General features: G+C 31.3%; 2 pseudogenes; one reads left to right on the plus strand and one right to left on the minus strand.

Annotated features, from left to right (window-relative positions):
- Positions 1–935, plus strand: LOC125868785 (uncharacterized; annotated as a pseudogene).
- Positions 936–2,014: 1,079 nt separating this feature from the next.
- On the minus strand, positions 2,015–10,223 carry LOC125868786 (metalloendoproteinase 3-MMP-like; annotated as a pseudogene).
- Positions 10,224–15,169: the final 4,946 nt, after the last annotated feature.

Raw genomic sequence — 15,169 nt, forward strand, 5'->3', positions numbered from 1 at the left:
ATGGCAAAGGCTTATCGGAAAGATGATTTTGAAAAATTAATGGCTAAAGTGGAAAAAATAAATGGCAGAGTTAAGAAGTATCTTCAAGATGCTGGGTATGAAAGGTGGGCTAGATCTCATGCAACTGTGAACAGGGGGAGGATGATGACTTCGAACATAGCGGAATGTATCAATGGTTGTCTTGTTGATGCACGGCAATTACCTATTATAGACTTTCTAGAAGAAGTTAGAATTCTGTTCGGTACTTGCAATTGCAAAAATCGAGAAATAGCATCTTATACAAAGGATACATTAGAGAGAAGATTTGAAAAAATATTGATTTTAAACGCGTCCAAATGTGTGAAAATGAAGGTACATATTTGTATTATCAATTATTATATTTTTAGCTTTACTTCTCGTTATATTTTTAAGTATACCAATTAAAAATTCATTTGATGTATCTGTAATTTTTAAATATTTGCAGGTAGTTGCATCTTCTGAATATATCTTTGCAGTGTATGAAGGTGCGATAAGATACATTGTATATCTTGATAGAAAAACTTGTTCATGTGGTAGATTTCAATATGATGAGATACCTTGTGCGCACGCAATGGCTGTTTTGAAGAAGAAGAAGAAGAATATTAAAGATGTACACCCTTACTGCTCTGATTACTATAAACATGATGCATTAACAAACACGTATGCACTTCCGATAGAACCAATGCCAGACAAAAGTGATGGATAACTCCAGAATCTGTTTGGAAGAAGTAGTCTTGCCACCAAGATACAAAAAAATGCCTGGAAGGCCAAGAAAAAAGAGGAAGAAAAATCCAGATGAAAAGATTACCACAAACACAAACTGTTGTGGACAATGTGGACAGGAAGGTCACAATATAAGAGCATGTACTTTCTTCCCAGAGATTCTTAATGATTGCTTTTTAGAAGTACTTTTATGATTCATGTCTAATAATTCTCAAATTTGATACTTTAGGAAGTACTTTTAGGTTACTATTTTATGATGCAATAAATGAATAATGTTATGTTTTGCTATCTGGCAACATTATGTGATTGTCAATTTATTATAAAAATTAGATTGGTATACAATGTGCTTTATATAATTTTTACATAGACTAATAGTGCCAAATAGTTATGATGTGTGCCAAAGTTAATAGACACAACATTTAAAAAAGGTATCATTTGAATCAATTATATATCATATACATAATATATTCTTCTAAATTTTGTATCTACTAATAATAGAGTATCAGAAGTTGTATTTTTTACCAATATTATATATCCTATACATAAAATTTCGATATTTGTTGACGGAATTTGAGTTTTCATGCACAAAATAGTTTTCTGGAAATTAAGTATAAGCTTTTAAAAAGTTAGAGTGATTTTAGTATAAAGTTTGTGTATATGATACTTGATATCTTTGAAACTTTGTCATGAAATTATAAAATCGTATCAATTTGAAATGTTTTAGGCACCTATGTATCATATACCTAATATTTATGTAAGTAAAAAATATTTAGTATCATCTTATAAAATATAAATTATACAGTGTTGTGTGAATAATAAAATTATGTCATTTTAAGATACATAATTTTGTATCATATACTTAATATGGGTGATAAAATTCTGTATCGGATTCACTGTAGTAAAATCTGCATTGACATCTATAATACTTATAATATAGAAAAATTAATAAGGTATTAAAATGCAGTGAAAACTAATTTAGAAGCGACATAAAAAATGTGGAAATAAAAACTCTTCAAAAATAGAATAATTAATTACTTAAAAATATAATGTAGACTTGGAGAGGAATACTACAAAATACTTAATGTATCTTCAAAAAAATAAAACTTCACATCTTTACGGTAAGTCAGTCAATAAACAATTCCTCTATATTAATCAATTCATCATCTGTCAATAGAATGGAAGCAGCCTTTAGCCTTATAGGATCATCATTCTCGCTAACGTATCCGGCATTGGCCTTGTTGGTATCATATTTCCATAACAGTGCTGCATATCTTCAGCGAAGATATTCTGTTCGAAAAGGAATCGATGGGACCTTGATTTCGTCACTCAGAAATTCAGCAGAAGCAGCTACATATGTTCTACAGTCGCTGCAAACAGAAAGAAGATACATTATAAATTGAATGAAATGTGTAAATAAAGCTGGGTGGATTAAATACTGACAGACTATCGCTCTTTGTTGCATAATGCCTCGACCAAATTCCACCTTAAACGGATGTTGTGGACCCAGTAATTCACCGATTTTGTTGTCTTTGTATGCATCCAATGTTGCCCAATCAATTATGTCGGTTTTATCAAAGAATCCACTATCGTGAAGGTAGTTAGGCAGGATGATAGACAACTGTTTTATCTCATCATATTGACTTTTGTTCCTTGATCCCAAATTTGAGTCATAAACTCGGATTAACCGGTTCCTTAAAACAACCACAACCAACACCCAATGAAATTCTTCGTCACAGTTGATCGGAATATTTACCTCATTTACCAGATGTCATGGTAAAGCAGCAAGGACAGAAAAACGATTGATGACGTATTTAATGGACCTTTCATATACAGATACAATATCAGCTTGGGCAATATGTTGATGTGTACTGAGAGTATCATCCGCAGGACTGTAATAGTACCTTTTGTACACATTTTTGATATAGGTATTGAACAAACAGTTGCATGTAGTGGATTTGTATTGATCCATGCTTCTTAGTTTTGACTTCTTGCGTAGATAGTAAAAAATTACATCTATGTGCTGCAAAATTAAAGAAAAAAAGAACAAAATACACAAAACAACAATATATGATAAAAAGTATATGATACATGTAACAATTATACAACACAATTAGTAGTCTGTTTTTTTTGAGTTACGCATGTTAATTGTGTATCGTATACATAATTGTATTGTATATTGTACCTGATCAGTCCAACATTTTTTTGGTTGTGACATAGTATAAAATTAGTTCTTGTCCAAAGGAAATGCGACAACAAAATCCATATAATCAAAGCCAAATAGAGCATTTTTGCCTCAATATTTATCCTCTGAAGGTTTCCTATGAGAATGATTATAGCAACATAAGAATAAACTGATACAAAATAATAGTATAGAAATTATATAAAACGAAAACTTACTTATTCGAATATGCTTTGCTATCGATATTTATCCTCTGAAGGTTTCCTATGAGAATGATTATAGAACATAAGAATAAGCTAATACAAAATAATAGTATAGAAATAATATAAAACGAAAACTTACTTATTTTTGTATCATCTACGTATATGAATCACCAGTAACAGATACTTTATTTCAGCAATGAAACCTTAATACCAACAATTGATAAAATATCAGTGTTTCTGGGTAGAAACTCAACATTTCAGTATATACCAAGATACTTTATTTTTCAACAATGTGTTTCATCAAAAAATGTAAAATTTATACTCAATATCAACATCAGATAAAACATCAGTGTTTCTGGTAAGAAACTCCAGATTTCAATATATACAATAAAACTATATTTTTCAACCATTGTTGACACCCAATTCTGGACATCCACGATAGAAATTAATTTTTGAGCTTCATTAATTTCAAACAATTTGAAATAATTAATTTTATAAAAAAATTCAAATATATTTCAAGTCACTTTTAGGTAATTTTAGTCATTTTATGATTTCTAATTAATATATATGTTTTTATACAATTATTATATTTTATAAATATTGCGAAAATCATCTCAAAAAGATTCTAATTTTAGTAAGTATTTTATTAAATTAGTTTAGTTTAAATTATGGTTTTAATTTTGAGTCATTTAAGTTTAATTGAGTTTGTTATTTTATTTCGTTGAAATTAAGAAGCTCGTCAATTAATTTATATTAATTCTTCTCGTTTAAAGTTTTGACCAAATTCTTCGATTGAATTTGATTTGGTTACGATTGAAAGTTACATGGACAATTATTCTTTATCAATTTATCTCAACCAATTAAAGGGCCAATTTTGGGCCTTCTATGTTGCATGACCAACACCCCATCTCATCTTTTCCCAATTCCCATTCCATTAATTTCCATTAATTCCCAGCTAATTAATCGAACTGACACAGCCCACCAAGAACCCATTTTTCCACTCCTAATTGTCAGCACAATACAACATACAATACATACAATCATTCCCAGCCCACCGACATACAACATACAATTATAACAACTTACAAGCAACAACACTAAACCGACAATTCAACCCACCTTTAATACTCCCGACCCAGCCCAATTCTATTCTAAAAAGAAACCCAGCAACGTGGGCAAACAGAGGAAGCAATACAGCGTGCCGGCAGCAACATCATTGCAACGTCAAAATACATGGCAATTTCAAACGGCACCAACAATTTCTCTCCGCTAACATTCACAAGGAGACGAAAACTACACGGTTTGAGAGCAAAGACGTGTATTCGTTGTCGCCTTCTTCTTTTCCCTCTCCAGTACGATTTCAGCAACAAAAGTATCTGTAATTTCGTCCTTATAGCCTTGGATCGAGCCACGTAGCTCCTCAAGGACGATAAGTTGATCATGTCCGTCCGTCTCCTTTTCCTCTTCCGGAATGGGGTTGAAGTTTCAGAAAAAGAGTGTTCCCCTAAAATGGTGAAAGAAATGGGAGTTTTGAATTCGAAAAATAGGCCTCGAATTCGGATTCACCCGTTTTTCCCCCCTAATTCATCAACCCTAATCTCCTTCTATATATTCCTTTTTCGTTTCAGTATTGGGGGGAGGTTAGAAATTTTTTAGAGTCAAGATACAGAGAATAGCTTAAACACAAATTAGCTAAAAATTATATAGTAATATACTCAAGGCAGAGGATATTTTAGTCTCAATTGAAGTACCACGTTTCTATTCCGTTTCGCCTTTGGTTATTTCAAGTTTCGTTCGGGATTTGAGATTTCGCCCTGGTTTCTTTCACATTCGAAGTCTTCTGGTTGGAGGATCGTGGTTCTGCTCGCACTGTCCCCATTTCGCTGCACCGAAAAAGGTAACACCTTTCGATCTTCTCATCTTTTATATTTTCTAAAAATGGTGTTTCTCTTTGGTATTCCAAAAGGTTGGTGTTGCTGTTGATGGTTATTGAGTTCTTGACATATCTATACGCCTTAATTGTGCTACTTTGGTTATTTCATTGCCTACTAATGAGTATCGTCTTCGATGTCGCTTATTCGCGCCTAGGTTCATTGCTTCGATGTTGTTTATCTTCAGGGTACTTTATTATCTCCTCTTGAGTTCTATTAGCTCGAATGTCATGAGCCGGCATGCCTTTGTTCTCCCTTATTTTGTTAAAGTTAGTATCTAGTCTTCTTTCTAAGGAAAAGCAAATTTTGGAAATTAGCTAATATGAAGTAGTATGTTGCATCAGTTACTGTGTGTGGAATGCATTAGCTGGCTGCTCTATTTTATTTTTTGCTCGTGGTTATCCTATCGTCCAGCATGCGTCGTATGAATCAAGTTTACGTTTCCATATTGCGCAAATTCTAGTCGAAAATGCTTATGTTAGCAAGTTGAGTCGATATAAAAATCTGAGTTTTTCTCTTTATTTTCCATATTTGAATTTTAGTTGTTAAGGTTATTTGGAGCGTGATCTCTTTCGTTGTTAATCTTTCATTGTGTGACATGAGGAATCTTTAATTCCAATATTGATTCCCCGTGGCTTTGTTGGTTCATATTGTGTGAACATTCTTAACAGTTCACTTGATTACATGTCAATCTAATAATATACTTGAAAACTGGAAATTGACAGAGGCTAAAAGAGGAATTTGTTCATAATTTGCATGTCATTTATGCTTACAGTTCTGGTTTGCATTTTAGTTTTGATTTCCTCGATTGATTAATGCATATAGTATAATTTTGCTCTTTTAGAGGAGTTAATGGTGTGTAAATGTACATTTAAACAATGTCCGCTATTGCCTCTTACTGCGGCTAATAAGGAGCAATTGTTAAAATTATTTGGGTTGATTAAGTAGTTCCATAATCTATTGGATAAGTGATTTGTTGTGCTAATTTGTCAATCATCTTACCCTTTTTTTTTATATAGAAATGTGAGAATATTTTATCCTATGTTAATATAATTTTCTTTCTTCTTTTTTTGTATGTAAAATTTGCTCGAGTTCGCCAAGAACTCACTCCTTCCTTTGCATTTCGAGAGAGCCGTAAAGGCTCTAATTTCTTTATCGAGTCAGCTAGCCATCAAAAACGACGAACAAGTTCCGAAGTTGGAAGAATGCGAAACTGGAGGAGAATTGAAAAGATTGGATCAAAGGCCCACTCTTTATATAAAAAATGATTGTATTTTGTTATTATTGGGCCTATGCCCATTTAGTCGTTATTCTTATTATTGTTAGAAGTCTAGGACGGGTAAAATAATTGGGCCTAAGGCCCAAAGATAAAGTATATTTCTTTTCATGTTAGTTTAGGTCAGGTATGTGATTCAAATGGGCCAAAGGCCCAAAATGAAAGTGGGCCTAAATGCTGGTCCAGGCGGACAGAAATCAGATTTGGGCCCAACCTTCTTTCCCGCTTTACTTTACCGTGGTTGTTTAGCTTGTTAGTATTTGTCGTTAATCTTAGGGTCGAAAAGTTCAAATCCCCGGGAGACGCTTATTTCGTCTTAACAATTTAACTAAATCGATCATCTTTTCAAAAGACTTAAAAGAATAAATTTCGAGAATTATCTTACTTAGATCATAGGTCAATATTTCCCTTTTCCCCTTTTAAACCGTCTCAACTATAAAATAGTTCAATCATGTTATTCAAATTAAGTTAAAGTATTTTTAGCCAAATAATTAATCGTCGGATAACCGCATTAGCGGGTGTTTTAGGTGCTTTTAAACCCTTCCTAGAACACTAATATGAACCCTCAAACCCCTTTAGTCTTGTGGAAATGAATAGTTTTCTTAATTTTACTTTAAAAATTAAGTGGCGACTCTTAAACCAGTCTAAAACATATTTTTAAATAAAAACAATCATATCTTTCATCTACAAATTTAAAAGTTAAACTCAAACCCAAACAATCAGTGTTTCTAGGTTAAAACTACAGATTACAATATACACAATATACGTTTATTTTTCAACAATGTCTAACATTAAAAGCAAAAGAAAGACATATCATGGGTAGTGTTGGTCGGGAAATGGGAGGGGCAACCCTTCTACCCCTTTTCTTATTAATTTTTGCATCCTTTGCTTTAGATGATGACCCACTTCCGTTTTCGATTTTCTCTTGGTAGAAGTTCGATTCGCCATTAATGTCGTTGCATGCAAGCTTTTAGACCTCTGTTCAGTCAAGTTGGGGTGTTCAGATTCAAAAATTTGTTCATTGTTAGGTGTTATTAATTGAAAATTTTCAATATTAAAAGACGGATGATCCATTGTGACAAATAATCCAAAATCGATTGAAACAAAAAATTGATTTTGAAAGAAAAATGAAGAAGAAGATAATACCTATTTTGAACTTTGGGATTGTTGAATCGTTTGAAAATCCAATTGATTTGAAAGCGGTAACTGATTTGGTAGTGGGAAAGATTATAGGCGAGATTTTGGGGGTGAGGAAGATGGGTTTGGTTTCTTTCATAATTAAGTATCCAGAAAAGAGATAAAAATTACAATTTATAGTACTTTTTGTATAGCGGAGAATATATAAATTCTAATTTTAAAGTATATTCTCCAAAAATTAATCAAATTGACTTTTAAAAAATGAAATATGACAAGTATTTGGGATGGAGAGAGTACGACATTGTTTTATAAATTGTTGTAGCAACTCGTCCCAACAATTATCTTTTTCGACATCGTTTCCCAACAATTCATTGTTCGTTTTTCTGCCTGAAGGAAATTCCCAACAATATTTTTCCAACCAAAAATAAATTCCCACACTATATCTTGCTATATTGATTTGATTCAGAACTCTTAATCAGTTTAACAATGGCTTAGGAGTTATTTTGAATAAACATGTAATGACCCTTAGATATAAAAATTAACAGGTGTAATTAGATTAAGAATGCACTGGTGACTGGACCAAACGGGACTTATTCTATATCAATATCTGGAATCACAAGTCCCCCTTGGATAGTAGCTGGTATTAGAGAAAATTGAATTCACTGAAAGACAGAATGAGAGAGTGGTATGAATAAGGCTGCTACAACCTCACTGCAAAAGGCACTTATTCTATATCTAGGAGCTACATGGCATTAGCTGGGGATCAAATGAAATGTGATATTGCTGAGCTTGTTTGGAATAGAGTCTCTCCTCCCAAGCATAGATTTATTATATGGCTTGTTGTGCATCAAAGACTTCTAACGAAAGGAAGGTTAGCACATATGAATATATTTGTTGAAGATATGTCATGCTGCTTGTGTGATACGCACGCATGATGTCAAGGATTGCCTCTGGCTCAAATTAGCAGGAGATGAAGTACTCCAATGGGTTGGTGTTACTCTTCCAACTGGGGAAATCAAACAGGTTATGGAGATGATCATGAGAAGGCATTGGAAGAAATTCAAGAAGGAACTAATGGCGGCTATTATGGGAGAATTAATATATCACACATGGAGGGCGAGGAATTGGAGAGTATACAAAGGTGTTGTACAAAGAAGTGGAGTTATGAAGCTAATCAAACTGGAAATTGTAAACAAGATAGAGTTTTTTAAGTGTTCAAAAAGTGCTCAAAGGAGTAGGAATTTTTGGAAATTTTTTGTAATTAGTTATCTGTTTTGTTTTTCTCAGGCCTGAGGATCATCACTATTGGTGATGGACGAGGTGCTCTAAGCGTGTATTTGTTCTTGGTTGTCAATGGTAATTTTACAATGTTACCAAAAAAAAAAAACTGGACCAAACGTATATTGGAGGGTAGCCGCTCTTATGGTTCGATCAGCCTAAGCTCGCGGAAATTTTATTCAAATTAAACCCAAACCATACATTTGTATATCCGCTCTCTTAATTAGACATTGATTCAGAGTCAACTTAGCTAAACATAATCGTACAAAAATAGTCTTGAAGGTGGGTGATCTAGAACTTTTAAACCTACATGCTACATAGCCAAAACTTGCGCATACATAAACCGAGGATCAAAATTTCGAAATCATCAATTTTCAAGCAAATTAGGTGTCTCCACAAAATATTACAAAAATAATCAAATCATACGATTAAGATAATAATACACACTAACTATAGAAAAATTGATAGCACCAATGTGGGCACAATGAACCAAAAGTGGAATATCCACTTATATCATTCTCTTGACGGTGATTGTAAGAGGTACTTGACCCATTATAATTTGGGTTTGACCCGTATAACATTTGTACTCCTTCAATATCATCTCTTCACAACTCCACTTTCCTCGCTTCATCTTCAAGTGTCGGAAACATAACCGCTTCTTTTTCCGACGAATGATCCAAACCCAATAAATGTCCGATTTCATGAACAACAACCGATTCAAGATCCACCATCCCTTCTTTCAAATACTCGCTGTCAACCACCCAATTCTCCTCGCCGTCTAAGTGGAAAAACCTCGTAGGCGGTGCAAACGCGTGAGCCAAAATCTTCATGGGCCCATCAAACGGGTTATCATCTCCATGGTCTCTGACAAAAAACCCGATCCGAATATCTGTCAATCTATAAGAATCCGTCTCTTTAAAAGTTAACGGAGTTACTTTTGACCATTTATCAAACGCCCTCCTAAAAACCGCCTTAACAGAATCCGTCAACTGATTCTCCAGTAGAAATGCATACTTTAATTTACTCTTACTCGAAGGCCAACGTGGCTGGCCTTCGAAAAACGAGAAATGAGCCACCGTATGATCCGTTGGAGACTTGCCTGAGTTCATATGAGTAGTGCCATTTACTATATCTGGATTTCCGCATCTTGGTTTTACCATATGTTGAAGAGTGAGTATGTCGAATTCTCCGGTGATGTTAAGATTAAAGTTTAATTGATAAGTTTTGAGAGCTGAAAAAAGAAGTTGATCAAATTCATCTGTGAAGTCATTGCTCAATGAATTATCAATATACCCAAAATGTTGAAAATACTGTTTGATTTTAGCTAACCCTTTGAATTTTTGGCCAACGCGGCAACCCAAGTAGTTGTTGAAATGGTTCCAGGTAGAATTACTAGGAATTAAAGAACGAGGAATTGTCGAAACGTTATTGTAAAAATGAGCAGAAACAGGAGGAGCAGATGAAGCAATGATTATTAAAGAAATAATATTAGCAAGGGAGAATAAAAAAAATTCTCATTTCGAGTTTGCGAAATGAGTAGGAACTAATTTTGTTGATGTGCTCGATTCGAAGGTTTTCGTTACATATATCTTTTTGTTTGTAGAAAACAAGAAATGCCGGCATGGAAATTGTTTTTTCTTGACAACTTTGTAAAATTAGTTTGAATGGTTCTTAGAGTTCTTTTTTTTCCTAAAAGTAATAAATTTATTGTTTCGTATCTAAAGTTTTTTTCATCAATATTTGTATTGTGTAAAATAAGTAAATATAATGAAAAGGTAAAACCTTCATATCAAAAAGATTTTGACTCAATTCTATATCTAATTCTAATTCTATCCATTGTTCTTTTGCTATGATTCTGACATTCTGTACGTTGTGATCCTTTTCTTTTTTAAAATAATTGCCGGCATCTCATTTTGTGTTGTTCCTCCTTACAATTACTTTGTACTAATTTATGTGGCACAGTTTGAATTTCGAGTGTCAAACAGTTTAATTTTGATTATGAATTCAGGTAAGAAATTTTTAAATTTTTTGAAACAAAATTTACATATCAAGTTGTTTGAATTGTGTGATCATCTCACCTGATTCTTTTTTTAGGAGGGTCAAACACGTGAAAATTCTTTTGCGAATGAGAGTGGTAATAAGATTTAATCTCAAGATCTTTGTTTACTCTGATATTGTGTTGAATGGTGTGATATGATTATCTTAAAATTTAAACTATTACAGAAAACACACTTTTAATTTCTTAATCATATTATCAACTTAAGAGAGAATACTAATTTGATAGATCATGTTTTTGTTGTACATATATTTTTTAAAATCACATCTCTATTCAAGATCATATATTTGTAATTTTTTTTCTAGTTGTAAGTTTTATAGCTTTAATTTTTATTTTTATTTTTGTCTCTTTACTAGCCCTTTGTATTCACTTTTTCATTAATTATTTAGAAAAGGACAAAAAATACTCTTGGACCAAAAAGGTGAATTAAGGGGTATTTTTAGCTCAATAGGTGAATAAGGGATATATTTAAATCTTTTCGAATAGTCCGCGAATGAAAGTCACTAAACAATTCATCAGTCAAAGATTCATATCCGAGCAAAGAGAGTACTTCCAAAGTCATGTGCTTGATATAAAGTGGTTGAATGTTGCTTCGAAGATTTTCCGAATGAGATACTACTTCCTTCATAGACAATAAAAAGTAATATATTCAACACAAATTGTCGAACTTGAAACGAAATTGAATGGCTAACTTGTTTATTCAAAAATTGCTGAAAGAATACTAAAGATGGAAGTACTAATTAACTACCTAAGCACTTAACAATATACAAAGATGCAACAATTAACAATTACACATAAAAGAAAAATAACACCAAGATAATTTAGTACATACCTTTAATTCAGTTGTGTCGAATGACAACGTCATATTTCCGCTCAAAATTTCAGCAACCAAGAAACAACCATTTGTTTGTCCCATATCCTTGACAAAATATATTGCACTTCTATATATGTACCTTTTTCTTTAGGCTATTTAAATTTTATTTATTAATTTGTATTTGAAGATTATATCCAAATAATTAACAGTAAGTTTTGAATATGAAATTTTGAAGTATATAAATATATTAGAAAGAAACTTTTTCATCTGAATTGAATCAAATAAATATTACTAACTAAGTAAAAAGAGTTTGATTCTTTTTCAAATACATATATTGCTTATATTGTTTTAATTCAGTAAATAAGCTTTGGATATTTGAGTATAGTACTATATGTATATGATTTTTGCTCGCTCTTCGTGTATTATTACAGCTTTCCAAATACATGTATGATATTCTGGAAAAAAAAGAGGGAAGAACTTTGATGCGGCTAACATATTTAACAATATAAATTAAAAGAGTTGAATTTTTTTATATATAATTTTGCCTAAAATTGATGTTATCAAGATGGATTGGTTGAGAAGGAAGATTTGCATGAGGTTCAAAATAATTTATTTGATTAGTTGCCATGACTATTTTGAGTAATTAAGGGGTGTACAAAATCGAACCGAAAACCGAATCAAATTGCAAATCGAGTCAAACCGAAAAAAAACCCGACTAGTGGTTTGGTTTGACTTGGTTTGGTATTGGGAAAAAAAATCCGACTATATTTGGGTTGGTTTGGTTTTAACTAAAAAAAAAAACCCAAGACCAAACCAACCCGACATTATATATGTAATTTTAAAATTTTATTTTATACATAAAAATATTTACTTTGATATAATTTTAAAATATTTCTAATACTATTTCATAATTTTTATTATAATATATTATTTCAAGTTTAAAACTTAGAATTCGGAATGGTCCAATAAAAATTATAGTTCATAGATGTTGATAATTATAATAAAACTTAAATCAAAATCAAATTAATACTAATGCAAAAAGAAAATCAATGCAACACTAAGAATGACAATAATATTGAATATTTGTTCTTTAGTTTTTGCATTGGTTTAGACAATTAAAATACATAATCTAATTTTAATTTTCCTTAAATATTTAGTAATGTAACTAATACTTGTTAAACTTATTTTAGCATGACTTAGTAATTTTAAATTATGATCATTTTCATTATGACTTTGCAATATTTATTTTATTTGATGATTTCATTATTATTTTTTATTGAATATTTTAGTGTCATCAGTACTCATCTCATATTTTGTGTTATTTTCTTAAGAAACACCTTAAATAATTGTATTTTGGTTGGACTAAAGAAATATTTGGAGCACAAGTTAATTATATGTTTGTATGCAAACTTTACCGAAAAATCCAAAAATCTGAAAAAAATCCGAGGTTTATTAGTTTGGTTTGATTTATAAATTTGCAATGGTTTGGTTTGGTATTTGAAAAACCCGAACCAACCAGAGGATGAAAAACCCCAAAAAAATCGAATTTTATTAGTTTGGTTTGGTTTATAAATTAAATTTTTTTACACAAATGGTTTGGTTTGATATTTGAAAAACCCGAACCAACCTGGTATGTTTGTGTCTCTATTGTGTAAGTTGTTTGTTGGTCCATGCATACATGTGGTGTGAGAACTTTACACTTTGTTTGGATGGTTGTTATGTATCGTTTTATTGTATCGTATGGTATTGCATTGTGTCGTATTGTATTGTTTTAATGAATACAATAGTTGGATAGATTATATTGTTCTCCGTCGTTACACAATGTCACACATCCATAATTTGAATAATAAACCTACAAAAAAGTAGATTACGGGGTAAAACTACTATCAAGTCAACAATTCATCTATTGAGTTAGTGGTAGGTGTGCATCACGACTCGTAATTTTGAGTCATGATAGTCATAAGGCACAAGTCATACATTATATTATAAGTATGATTTTTCTAATTTTTACTTTCCACAGAAAAATATATGTATCCCTTTTTTTTTTTAAAAGAACAATTTTATCAAGCCACTCTTTGATTTTCTTTTATGCATTCTGTAAATGTTTATTAGGAAATTCTTATAGAAGTTTCTAGAAGCTAATAACGTCGAATAGTCCTCAGAACCACTCTTTGATTTGCTTTTATACATTCTATAGATGTTTATTAGGAAATTCTTATAGAAGTTTCTAGAAGCTAATAACATTAAATAGTCCTCAGATTAAATTATAGTGCCACTTAATTTGTTATTTGGTTGGCAAGTTTAGGATAACTTATCTCGAAATTAATAATTAGTATCGGGATAAGTTATCCCTTCCCTTGGGTAGTATAGTAATTTCGGAATAAAATAAATAAATGACAAAAATATCCCTTTAAACCCTTTTTATACATCACTTTTCACATTCGTGAAGGATATTTTTGTAAACAAATAAATTGTTCTTCGAACACTCAATTAAAAAATAATCTTAGCATAACTTATTCATCATAACTTGATAACTTATCACAACTAACTAATCCTATCATAATTTGAATTCAAACCAAAGCGTTTATAGTAATTAGTAATCCCTTTCTAATAGGAAACAAATTATAGTAATTAATAATCCATTTCCTAATAGGAAACAAATTATAGTAATACTATATATACGTCCCTTCCGCCGATGAACAAAATTTTTGTGAGAGTAATCAATACTAAAATTTGTTTAAAAAAAGTAATCAATACTAGCTAGATCAAGCAATACTATAATGAATAAAATTTGGTGTGTGGAAGCTGCTAACATGAAGAAACAAGAATGGGAACTTGATGCTTCAAAACTTACTGTCAAAAAAATAATTGGCCTTGGAGGTTTTGGGGTAGTTTATAAAGGCCTTTACAACGGAAAACAAGTTGCAGGTATAATTATTTACTAATTTTTCATTAATGTTTATGCATGTACTTCCTACTTTGTTTGTCAAGTTATTTTACTATATTAAGATTACGTTTCTTGAATATTATTGTTAGAATGACTATAGTAATTAAGTATTATATTAGGGTTACGTTTCTTGAATATTGTTGTTAGAGGACTATAGTAAAACTATATTTAGTGTTACGTTTCTTGAATATCATTGTTAGAATGACTATAGTTTACTACATTAGGGTTGTGTTTTTCGAAAATTGTTGTTAGAGTGACTATACTAAAACTATATTGGGGTTACGTTTCTTGAATATTATTGTTAACTAGAATGAATATAGTAATATGTATTAGGGCAATGTTTCTTGAATATTGTGGTTAGAATGACTGTAGTAAAAAATTTGGTAAGTTTTAATTAATACACATTATTTCGATGAATTTCAGTTAAAGTATTTGATTTGGGAGATGAAAAGAAGAATTCAATAGAAAAAAAGCAATTGATGGAAGAGGTATTCATGCAAGAAGTTTCTGCTTGGTGCAATCTTCAACACTCCAATATCGCTAAGGTACTTAATTAATTTCTCTTATTTCCTAATAATATATTATTTGCAAATTAGCTGAAATATAT

This window comes from Solanum stenotomum, chromosome 6 (genome assembly GCF_019186545.1).
Source record: "Solanum stenotomum isolate F172 chromosome 6, ASM1918654v1, whole genome shotgun sequence".
Taxonomy (NCBI): domain Eukaryota; kingdom Viridiplantae; phylum Streptophyta; class Magnoliopsida; order Solanales; family Solanaceae; genus Solanum; species Solanum stenotomum.